The following is a 13,118-nucleotide window of genomic DNA, read 5'->3' on the forward strand; positions in this document are numbered from 1 at the left end:
CGTTTCTTTCCATCGTGATCGTACGTCCCGCAGGCCCCGCACGCACCATTGGCAACAAATGGGGCTCGTAAGGTGCGCACGCTCTTGTGGAAAGCCCAAAAAGTGTGGCAGAGTGCAACAACGCTGTGCAGCACTTGGGAAAATTTAGTGCAATAGTTTCGGGATACTGCTAGGCTTAGATTATTACACAGACTATTCGTCACAATTACAATCATCATCAGCTAAGTGGAGCCTCCTCTAGCGCAAAGTCCTCTTTCAAAAACGCTCAGTTACTTTTGTTTTTTGCGAGTCGCGCATATTCATCCGACATTTGACTTCATGGGGTCAACTTATATTTTAACGCGGTTGCATTAAGCGTCACGTTTAGCGGGAGACCCGGCATCGCCATTATCATTGGCGGTGGTGGCGTGAGCGAAGTCCCGAAAGAAGCAGGTGGACCACCTGCCTCCAAAGTCACGTGATCTTTTGATGTGGTACAGTGGCAGGTTGCAGCTTGCCCACCGGACTGTGAGCAAACTTCGCACCGGGGCAGGTGGCAGTGATATTAATGATCGGTCGCGAGAGGTTGCTCAAAAAGAGCAACCTGGTTCTCAGAAGCCACATCGGTGGCTGCGCTTGAGACAGCCACCTGCCGGGGCAGTGGCGCATCGCTTAACCGCTGCATCACTGCGACAGGAGTAGTATGAGGACTCTCAGCGATCGATGAATGTTAAGTAGAGAATTGACAATTCCGTATATATGGGCATTCACCCATCAAAGCTCTCGTGTCACACTCTCAAGGCGGAGCTTAAGTTTCTCCTCAAGTTTTTGAATGAGTGATGCAGGTATATACTCATGATAACTGATGCAACTGCCAATGTGCTCTGCTCCTCAACGCCGTTATAAGTCCTCACATTATCAAACCACCTCGCTGAACAGCTCGCTCAGGGTTCAACAGTAACGAACTGTCTGGTCCGGGCAGCAGTTGCGTCGAATCAGGACTCAGTACGCTCTTTGAACCTTGCCTGCACAATGGCAGCCACTTGGCCTGAAACCGCCTTTGCTCCGCCGGGGCGCTCCTCAGGCGCGAGTGTGCGAGCAGCAATCACCCGGCGTCCCCGCAGGCCGTCGGTCGCTCCCAGCGGAGTGCGCCCGAAGAGGCCGGAGCGAAACTCGTCGTCGAATAATCCTGCCAGCAAGCGTGGGGGCGAAGGGTGGAAGCCCCGGCTTCGCTTCCCACCTCCACTAGTTCTATGCAGCATCCCAAAGACCCGCCTACCATGCCTAAGCAGCCAAACACCCTTTGGTATGCTGGAAAAGGGAGCTCGTATGTACCGCTTAACTGCGCTGCGAAGAGCATCTCTGTGACTGTGTGCAAAGCGGTATGTACTACTGCCTTTGCCTTTAGTGCATTCCTGAAAGAAGGAACTTGTGTTTGTGGGCATGTCTGCGTACCTGTGCATGTCACGTGGCATTTTGATTGAGTATACTGACAGGCGAAAGATATCATCTATGCTGACTCTCTAGAGAACTATGGGGGTGATACGGAGATTTGCATCGAAACTTATGAGACCTTATGTTTTGTTTAAGTCTTATCTCTCTTCTCAGTTTAAAGCCCTAGACTAGTATCCGGGAAAAACACTCTCTCTGTCTTCAAGCCCCCCATATCTATGCCTAATCGCTCCGACGACGAAATGACCGAGTGTGTCCTCCCCTGTGAACCGCACCCTCGATGCCGAGGCGGCCTTAGCCGCGCCGCTCGGAACAGTGTGCGCTGAGGTGCTCAGCCGATGCCTGACGTATGGCGAAACAAAGAGTCCGAACCACGCCACTGCGAGACCTATCTGGGCTGGGCAAACAAGGCAGGCGCCGGGTGCAAACAGTCGGACCACGTGGAACACGGTAAACACTGGGGGCGCCGCGGTGGGTAGAGGCTTCTCGACCCTCGAATCCTGGCCGGCCCCAACCCCCGCGCAAGACGCCCAGAAGGCCCTGCTGCACTGCCGAGGCTTCGCGAATGGACGAGGCTCGCGCCGCCCGCTTCACCGCCGAGCCACGGCTGCCCTTCTTGCTCGAGGCGTGCGTGCTGCGCGTTTCCTTTGTTGCCGATCACGCGGCGACAGCCCCCCCAACCCAGAAAACAGCAGCAGCCCCGTTTTTTCTTGCTAGCGGTGATCGCTTAGGCACAAGCAAGTGCGCGGCTCGTGTGCGGCGAAGCAGCCAAATCAAGCACGCACTCCCAGAATCAATGCAAAGGTTATCCCGCGAGCTTCGGCCCATACACGCCGTATTTTTAGTCGCCGCCGGCCAGATGCTCACCGATCGCGGTTAATGCAAGAGAATCATTTTGTAGCAAAAACACAGCGCGAACAAGGACGCAGGACGAAGAAAAGTACACCGCACCAGCGCTGTCTCGCAACTAAAATTTTATAATGCCACCTAGTGTTGCCAGGTGGCGCAAGCTGTCCGCGCAAATTGTCACGGAGTTCTCACGGAGAGACGCTTCAACAGCTGGAGTCGGCAAGAGGAGACGGTAATGGCGGCCGATCCGCGAAAGCACGATCGCAACCTCATCGTCTTCGCGGACAGCTTGCGCCACCTGGCAACACTAGGTGGCATTTTTTATTCAGAAGGAATCAACATGTATCAGCTGAACCAACATGTATCATACAGTGCGATAGATGGTGTGCCGATACACGTGCCTGTTTTCCTTCCGATGACACTGTACGATACAGAAGCACGCTTCCTGCGTAGCCCTCTCATGTGCCACAGATCGCTTCAAAGAGCGTCATTGTTGATTCCTTAACTGACTGCCTAATGATTGCTGGACATGCGCCGTATTCTCAGGTGATATATGTTGATTCCTTCTGATTAAAATTTTAGTTGCGTGACAGCGCTTGTGTTGTGTGCCCTTCTTCGTCCTGCGTCCTTGTTCGCGATGTGTTTTTTTCTCGTACAAAACGAATGTCGCCCAACTTGCCATCCCAGTGAAGCAAGAGAAGCTCGAAAATTTCGTCGCCATCGCCGATAAAAAAGAAAGCTAAACCATTCAAGCGTGCTGTGGTCAGGTTCGGTCGAAGCTCCCATCGGCACCCTTCACTCATGTTGCACGTGTGTGTGTGTCTGTTTGCGGGGGGGGGGGGGGGGGAGGAGGGGGAATGAAGTCACGACGTCTGGCGTCCGCAAAAATGCCGAGCAGGGTCACATTCACCTTTGAGCCTGCCCGAAACCTCACGAGTTACCTTGATTTGGAAACAGGACGGCATTTACAATAATAATCCTGTTGTAATCCTGAAGAATAATCTATTCCATTTGCTGAGTTCGATATTACCCTTAGTGTCCCTTTTAGCGCCTGAGAAAAATTAGTACCAACAATGGAAACAACAGCGGTCAAGCTTGCCTAAAGCAAGAAAGTTATTTTAAATCCAAAACATGAAACTTCGTAGCACGTTGGCGACACATACACCCTTAATTTGTGCCTCTTCTATCACACTCATGCTCATCAACATGTAGTCGTAAGCTACCACATTATGTGCAAGACAACATGACATCCATGTCAAGCACCGCTTTCAATACAAGTGTGCCTGTGTGGCCTAGTGTTAATGCGTCTGACTAGCAATTAGAGGGTCAGAGATTTGATTTACCACTGATTAACCAATTTTTCTTTGGCACAATTCCCGTACTTTATACACGCACATGTTGAAATGACGGCTGAGTAATGTTGAGGCCTTGTGCTCACAATTTAAGCTGTGTTCCGGTCACTTTTCAATTCCAGTGCTCCACGTGTGACCTCACACCTTTTCGACCAATCCGGAGTTTCGCGACACCACGCCCAACGCAGAGCTTTCCGCTGAACGTGAGGCTTAAAGCTATCGCTTTAAAATACCGCGATGTAGGACAACAAATTAAAAAAGTAATAGCCAATGTCGTTGGATACAGTCCAAGTTTTCATGTGCAATCCTGAACTTCTGAACCGGAAAAGGCGTGCGACAATACTGTACACGATCGAAGTAGTATTCATCTCACGCCTCACCTGTCTTCCAAAATATTTCCTTGTTTTAAAAGGGCTTGTAAAAAACCAGCCCTGATTATTTGTTGAGCAAAATGTAAGACATTAGACAGGCCCGAAATTGAAGTTTATCGAGAGAGGATATTGCACATCGACTCACGACTCTTTGGGAAGAGCTAGAGAGTAGATGAGTGCAGCGCGGGCCTTTCGATGACGCCGAGAATAAGCCTTCATTTTTCACCACAAACTGCCTACGAATTTCCACAACCCATTCTGTGAGGCTTGCGCAGCGCGGCGTTCAAAAATTGCTCGCTTTTTCTTCCTGTTTCTTCAACGCAAAATTCGTTCGCATATGAGGCTGTCTTGCGTAGCGTGTCTCCTATTACCGTCCTGAAATGCAAGGATTTCTCGAGCATGCTTCGGTGGTGGTAATGAGCTCGTCCTTCAACATCGGTCTTGAGGCTGGTGTAATATTCCTGCGGCTAAATTTATCTCGCGTGCCCAGGAGCGCGGGGGCCCTGCTCGAAATGCGGGCGCTGCAGTGGGATCAATGGGGAAGAGGCGAGCGTTTGTGCACCAGAAACAAAGAGCTTAGCGTTATAAACGAAGAACACAGCTCTCGGCAATTTGTTCTGGTCCAGTAATGTGCCCTGATCACGTTCTATGGGTGGCGTGTAACTGCTTTACTTTTACAGTTAGGGAAATAATCAGATTGTTTATATATATATATATATATATATATATATATATATATATATATATATATATATATATATATATATATATATATATATATATATATATATATATATATATATATATATATATATATATATATATTGCTTATGAACTTTATTATCTTACTACTAAAGCTTAAAGTTATAAGCCATAACTATAGTTAAAAACACTGATTTGAATGAAATGCCAGGTGTTCCAGCGATTGTTTTCAAAGGTTCCCAAAAAATAGTGGTTGAAATACAGCGATATTTTTTTTCGCGAACAAAGTGTGAGTCGAGGCGGACATGTTAGTTCGAAAATAATTCCAATGACGTAAATAGCTAGCTGACAAACTAACTAACAAGCTGACTAAAATTTATTATCGAAGTTCTAAATTGGCGCAGTCTGGTGGTTAGTGCCAATATAAGTTTGTATCCATGAAGAAGCCGATGCCATATCAGTATAGGCAACGGAGAAATAGTCATTCTCTACAACAATTCAGGGCGATAAAATGCTGCGCGTTTTTCCACACCCGACTGAAACTGAGTGTGCGTCAGGCGGGGAAAAAGCACATTGCAAACGCAGCGTCCACTGGTGACCTGTTACTATGCCTACAGAGCCCTGTTCGAACTGCCTGCGCTGTTGTACCACCGCACACATTTTCTTTCGCATCGACGCTCTCAAAAATGAAGGCCACGCATCTGGCGATGACTAACCTTCTTGCACCAAGCGACGAAGCAAACCGGACTACATGCCCCGGTTGATTAATGCACGCAGGGCACCGCAGGCATTCCAACGAGTGGCCAGCGGACCTCCCTTTGCACTGGACTTCTTACGCGCCCAAAGCACTCAGTTTCGGTTTTGTGTGGAAAAAGCACCGCGTTTTCTAACTCTGCAGGGATTTAAAGACTCTTTCTGCTTTTCCGCATCCAGAAATTCTGGACAAAAACATTTTTGAGCAGGAAATCAATTATGAACGCCATTTCTCATGTAATGTAATTTTCAGTACAAGAATCTATATACCAGCAGAACACCCGACGGCAGTCTTGTATTTCTTTTTCTATTCAAGTTTTTGCTGTCGTCAAAAGCGTTTCCTACCGATTTTTTATGGCAGTCTTAGCTGTTCGATTCGATCGCTGGAAACACTTTAAAAGAAAGATTTTGCTACAGATCAGAATAATGAACCGCTGCCTTTAATGTTTTTATTAGAGTGTTTTGCAATTTTTCAATTTTAAAAATTATTTACAGAGAAAGCTGGACTTGAGAAACTGATGTGGCAATTTCTTGACCGTGGCTACGAGCCCACCATTGGCTCTAACCGCCTTACTGCGGTTATTTAAAAGGTAACGATAACCGTAAGATAACTAGGTTGCTTTTTAACATTATTTTTTTTTTACATCCGCCGTGGATAGCACTTTGCTCCTGAAAAGTCTTCCTTTCTATTTCAACCACCTTATTTTGGAGAACTATTAACAGCGCTCGCTGAGACACCCGGTTATATTCTGTGCGAATCTTCTCTTGTTCGCAGAGTTCAAGTCTGGCTCAGTTGGAATAAATTCTCGTGCAGTGAAGATGCCGTCACGACCTTCAATACGTATTTCGCTACCATTTACAATGCTTACTTTAACGACGACATTGAAAATTGTAATCCCAGTAGACAAAGTGTTTACCCTCAGTGTTGAGAAACGAGATTTTTTTTTTTTTGAGTAAACGTATTCATGCTTGCATATTTACCAGACTTGCGAAAACGCCCCAGTACTGAGCTACAGGGATAAGTAAATATTTTGCGTTATCATTCTCTGCTTGCCATTTCCGCAGTCTGCGGCCTTCAGCTGACTTATTTGCTGTGTGAAAACAATGGTGGAATCTGTGAAGCGCGTTTTATTATTGGGCTAGATCATCAGAACCTAACGTTAATCTGTAGTGTCTGCTCCCTAAGACTTGAAATCTTCTCGTGGCGGAGGCTACGTTCATATTTCTGCATAAACCCAGATGAGGCAAAGCAGAAAGGAAAGGCTGGTACTTCTATATATAGGCCCCAGCATCTGGTTTATATAGTTACGGGATTTATTCACAGATGGAAAACAAGCTACGATCGCCGGGTCAAGCCGCCGATGCTGGACTTTTTCCTCTACCACTAACCTTCTGTTCCCTCGCTCCCATTGGCACTGTGCGCTTGACAACATTTAACACTGAAAAAGAAAAGTCTCCACCCACACTTCACCGACGCATTCTATATAATTACACTGCTTGGACAGGTGGTCCTTATGGTTCATTTTTCCAGAGAGATAATGTTTGAAAATAAAAAGGAAGCAGTGTTAGATACATTTCTTACATTCTTTCCCGGCAGCGATGCGGCAGTATCCGCAGTGTTGGACTCATGAGGATGCGCTGGTGGTAAAACGGTCTCGAAAGAACGCCGAAGGTGTACTTACCTGAAAGAAGAAAAGAAATAGCGAATTTATTTAGAGTTAACGTCTGCAACGACGCTGCCCTAAACCAACGTCGTCGTGCAAGAAAGCATCGAAGACGAGGTACGGGACTTGAACACCAAAGCATTCTACAGTCTAAACAGAAAGAAGTTAAAAGAGAGCAAGCAGTCTACTAGCGCATTCCCTTTTATAAAAGCGAGTGCGCTAGAAGGCAGCTTACTCCCCTTTTACGGAATTCCGTATAGGCGTGTCCATGTTTAAAGTGTAGTAGAGATTTCTGGCGGGCTGGTTTCGCGCAAATCGTTCATTTTCCAACATAGCTTTAAAATTAAAGCAGAGAAAGGTAGCAGAAGACTTACGCACGACGCTGCGCGTTTTCTGCTGTTATATTTTCATACTCGTATTTTTACGCAGTGGTTGAGAATGAGCCAAAGTGTTGCATACCTCGTTTTGATGATCGTAACTATTATATAGCAACGGGTTCGCACGGAACAGAGATATGCAATTCCTGCGCATGGATTCCAACGCATAAAATAGAATTTTGACGTACTTTTATAACCACAGTAAAGAACTCCGCAGCAGAACCGTTGTACAGTTTATACTACAGATGATCGATCGATGTGCGCAAAACATTAGACAATCCACGTACATGAGAGAAACACAAGTACATTATCATGCACCAACTAGGCCCAACAGAAGTGTTATTGACGTTGTACAGTTCACACGGATTTTCGACTGCAGTGTTGGCCTAGTTGTCTGAGCATCCGCCTCGTTTGCAGGAGGTGCGGGGTTCGATCCCCAGTGCCGCCGAGTACCCAGTGGTGACACAATCGGTACAAGTTTTCCCCTGGTCTGGTGCTCGGCTTATTTAGGGTGAAATGTTTAGGTAATGGGTCGACGATCCCACATTGAGCAGAAGAAATAATCCTGTGCCATGGCGCTCTTTGGCCACAGATGCCCTCGCGCCATAAAAGAAAAATAATCTACCATCATCCACACGGATTTTCGGTACGTTGGGTGAGACATACGATGGACAGCGAGCAATCCTCACGCTGCTGAGACCAGCTCCTTATCCAAAAACACACAAAAAAATGTCTGTCGTTACAGCAGATCTTTTGCAGCATTTTGGGACATGAACCTGCAGGGAGGACAGAAATTTTTGTAGTAACAACAGAAGTATTCTCTGCGGTATCAGTGCTCCGGCCCTTGCCACAGCGACACAGCCAGAAAAAAAAAACACTACGAAACATAGTACTGTACTACGGAGAAATGCTATAGTACTACAGAAAAATATGTCGCTACAACAGGATGACAAAGCATTTTGTTTTGTCGTCCATGACTGCAGGGTTCTCATCGTGGCTCCTCATTCACCAAGTGCTGCTCCCTCGCTTTCACTCGATCTATGTCTCATCAAAGGAATCATTCGTCCTGACGGCCGTCTCCAGTCTCCCACGTCTATGCGAAGACAGGGGAACAAGTAGGCTCACTAAAATACTCGTATTGAATTGTGGCGCGAGCAGCGGTTTTCCTTCATGAAAACGAAATATTTAAGAACAGCCACGTCTCGTAGTGTGAGCTCCTGAACACTTTTTTGAGCATTAGGTCGAAGCGCTATGCCTATTTGTCTGGTGTGTGAAAACTTCCTTCTCTCGAATTGACACTTCACATTAATAAAAATTGGCGGTGGTTTAGCTTTGGTTAAACCTGGAGTGACGCGATAGCTACAACTGGCCTAGTGGAACTTTGTCACGTGACCAACCGTGTGACAAACCACGCGATCAGCCGCCGGCAGCTGCTCCGCACTACGTGACCAACCACGTGACAGTGTGGCGGCGCCGCCCCCGGCACGGCGCCGCCACGCTGAGAATCCAAATGCTACAGTAATGTAGCTATCGCTACAATAGTTTCGCTGTGCTCATACCCTAACACAAGACATACCGCATTCCATGCGCACCAATTGTGACCGTCTCTCACAATCAACACACTGGGATCAAACTACCTACGTAAGCAAGGTAGCAAATTGTATTACTTCTGCTTTGCCTCTGCAGTTTACGAGGATCATACTTAAATCACCGCCGTTAAAACAAGGCTACAAAACCCGGAAATCATTCAAGATAAATTGAAAAGTGTCTCTATCAGTGCGACAAATTTTAGAACAAGTGCTCTTCTTATTCTCAAGGCGAGCGTTCGGAGCAGCATTCTGGTTTTGCTGCAAGCCTGCGCATGAATAAAGTTTCAGGGCAAAATTTAGCCGTCCACTTCTCAACTCGCGCACTGGATATTAAACAAGCGCAGAAGCTACCTCATGATTAAGACCTTAAGCTTTCTGCGGCGGAAAACTTGTTATTCGCGCGTACTCAGAATAATTAATCTGCAATATTCCGCGGGAGACATCACAGAGCGATTCATGATGTACCTCAGTTGCTTTATATCGGGGCCATTGTATGAGTATAGTGTGATTTTTTTCCTGAACCTTTAAGGTGGCTTAAGCCACCTTCATTACCAGACTACCAGAAAAACTACCAGAAAAAGCCACTACCAGAAAAAGCCAGCATTTTAATGATTTTGGGGAAAAGCGCACTGCACTCATCTGAAAAGGGGAAGGTAACTGTGGGTCTGGAAAGAAGGCTGTGGGGGTAGTTCACAAAGAGAAGACACTGAAAAAGGTGAGTGGTGTAGGAAAAGGAAACAAGGGCAAACGGGCACAGGACTGGCAGCTCTAAACATTGATTAGCGGGGCCATGGCGGTAAAGGTGGCCGCTGTTGCCTGGGAGACTGCCTGCATTAACGTATTGGAGGCTTCGCTTAGTTAGACTGTGGTGCGCGAATTTCAAGCGTTGCCTTTCAAATCACGTCGATTCCGCGTTCCGTCTGCGTTTTGCTTAAATGTATGGGAGAGGGGGCAGAGGCTCGGCTATGGTACTTGAACAATTTAGGAGTTTGTTATAATCGTAATACTTTTCCTGGGGTTTCAAACGTTCCTCTCGTGTCATATTCATGCAAATAAAGTAAATTAGTCACTTTCCCATCGTTCCGTAGTTCTTACTGATATCCGTGACAACTGCGGTGTCAAAAAATCAGAATATGACTGCTAATACACGATGCACAAGAGCCGCCGCGGTGGCTGAGTGGTTATGGCGCTCGGCTGCTGTCCCGAAAGACGCGGGTTCGATCCCGGCCGCGGCGGTCGAATTTCGATGGAGGCGAAATTCTAGAGGTCTGTGTACTGTGCGATGTCAGTGGCCGGTAAAGAACCCCAGGTGGTCGAAATTTCCGGAGCCCTTCAGTACGGCGTCCCTCATAGCCTCAGTCGCTTTGAGACGTTAAACCCCCATAAAACCATAAGACCAAACGATCCAGAAGGAACTATCTCAAACCTGTGATTGTTCAAGGAATCGCGGAAACGTGCGAAGCTAGGGGCCTTATTCATGATGACTGATCGAAGGCCACTATGAAATGGCCCGACGGGCATGGAAAATTGCCGCAGCAACTAGAGTCTAGAACTTAAGGCCCCACATTCGACCAAGGCAGCACCCTTTTGACCAAATATATCGTCTCCCCCTTCTCTCTCTTCTTCTTCTAAACAGCTCATGTAACTTCCACGGTATTGACCAGAGCATTTAAAAATTGCAAGAAACGGCGATACATCATATCTTCAACGCGTTTTTTTTTCATTCATTTGGAGCTGATCTTGGGTTTGCAGCGTTAGCCTTATATGGTAAGGAAAGTGGGATTCACATTGCCCGTGCACAAGAATGACGTCACGCATTAGCTGCTCCAAGATGAAGTACTAAAGGGGTTCTGCAGTATCATACGAGAACGTACCAATCACTGTTCTTTGTTAATTTTGTACGGCTTTTACAAGACGGAATTCTCTCTCCGTTAGGTTGCGCTCTAAAACATATTTTATCCAACGCGCCTATCTGTGTACAACGTGAGCATCTATACTTGGAGAAGTCTCTACTAATGTCGGTGCATTCGCAACATTCATGAGAACGCTGTCGGGAAAGGGATTGTGGACGCAAGAGATAACGGAGAGAAAAGACGAGGTGTTCGCTCGCGAAGCCGTTGCAGGAAAGAGTCGCTGAGTATGGTGTCAGCACGGCCGAGCCCGAGGTCGTGGACGCATGAGACAACGGCGTCAAGGCCCCGAGGTGGGCGCTTGCGAATCCCCGAGCTGACGCTCAAAATCACGTCATCGCTAATGTGACCGTCTGGAGGTTTTTTGATTTGTTTTTGTTTTAACGGGATTTCAATGGGTTGGGGATATAAATATAGAAAAAAAACACTCGTTGACAGTAATCAACACAAAACTGAGTTAAGAAACATCCGTTTCTTCTTAAGTGTTCAGCTTCAACTTGCCACGTTTCTTGCGGAGAACTTAGGGTAGCTGATATGTTGATATATCAAGGTAAACTGATATATTCTCTTTAGCGCAGTTCACAGTTCATGGCATTATTCTTCCTTCTGCTCTTGCAGATCTACACAGGCGCTCAAGTACAAATGAGACGCGGTTTTCGAAAACGTCTGTAAACTTAGGCACGTTGCAGATATTTTTCTTACATGCCGCGATGAACACAAAGTGGAGGGAAAAAGGCAGTAAAATGCAGCTGTTTCAAAGAGCGCAGGTAGCTCGCAGCGAGCGATAAACATTGTCTAGGCGTCACTTGAAGCCAAACAAAGCTGTGTGTCTATCTTAGCTCACCCGTACCCTAGGGCACCACTCTTCGTGACAAATAATGTAAGTACGAACACCGCTGCTAACTTGCCTGCTATATCGACCACAGAGCTGCTACCGTTCTATGAAGCTTGTCTAGGCAGACTTTAAGTCCTTCACGCAAATATACTTAACATTTGCGTGCCTAACTGTGATGCTCGCCTCAGGGTATTCCTGCAGAGGCATGGAGCCCTGCATAAAGCAACTTTTTACATCTAAACTTCATGCGTATGCGCAATCCACGTCATTTCTGTCACCGTCGCAACCTCTTGTGTTTGTTTTCAAGGAGCATATTGAGCAAGTGGCCCTTCCAGGGAACTTAGACATGGAATAAAAAAAAAAGCTGTTTCTTTTGCCTTCTTCTTTGCTCTCCGAGCGTCTTAAGCATGTGGCAATGCAAAGAGAGCATACACAACAGACTATATGTATCTCCATTAAAGCCCCTTGTTTTGTGCAAGCTTACAACGACGACACTTCGTCAGCGGCGGCGAATGGATGCATTCAAACAGCTCCCGGATGATAGAGCTCGAATAGGGTGAGGATAATGCGTAAAAAAAAATTAGGCGCGGAGCTCTGCGAGTTGATTTCGTTTCAATTAGTGTTTTCCTGAAACGTAAAGGACAAATAGAAGCCGTTCCGAGAACGGCTCAGCGAATTCTGCGAAATTTAGTTGGGACCTGTCGGCATCAGAAAAATGACGTAAGCTCGGCGCGCAGCCTCGACAACAATTTGCCTGCGGCTCCGATTTCCAGCTCGCGGCGTTCTAAGCCGCACACTCAAGGCTGCTTTCGTTACTGAAAGATATCCCGGGCCGTGGTGGTGCCGCTGTTGCGACCCCGAGAGAAGTGCTTAAGGGGCTGCCATTGTTTGCGTAATCGACTCGAGGTCTTTGATGCAGAGCCCAGAGCGCATGGTGCTCAGAACGGGCTCTTGCAAGGAAGAGACCCGCCGCAGGCGGAGTTCTCGTTGAACAGCAGGCACACCAGTGGCCGTGTTTATGACGTAGCCTGAACGAAAATTCATTTTTTTAAACTCAGAAAAAAATGACATTTTTGACTGCAGAAAATTTGGAGAAACCGTTTAAAGACACCATCTAAACCACAGGCTACAGGTCTGGTTGCAGTTTTCAGTGAATGTGAGGTGACAATTATAGCACAACACGTACACATGCAATGGCTTAGCGGCTATAGCGTTCTGCCGCAGAAGCCAAGGGCGTGGGCTCGAATCGTGGCGCAGGTCGGCGCAAATTTTCAGAATTAGTGAA

At 46.9% G+C, this 13,118-nt stretch overlaps 1 protein-coding gene across 1 annotated transcript in view; it reads right to left on the minus strand.

The window, feature by feature from the left end:
- Positions 1–13,118, minus strand: part of LOC144136298 (CUGBP Elav-like family member 1) — a 624,321-nt gene that overhangs the window by 426,163 nt on the left and 185,040 nt on the right. The window lies entirely within an intron of this gene.

Source organism: Amblyomma americanum, chromosome 6 (assembly GCF_052857255.1).
Source record: "Amblyomma americanum isolate KBUSLIRL-KWMA chromosome 6, ASM5285725v1, whole genome shotgun sequence".
Taxonomy (NCBI): Eukaryota; Metazoa; Arthropoda; class Arachnida; order Ixodida; family Ixodidae; genus Amblyomma; species Amblyomma americanum.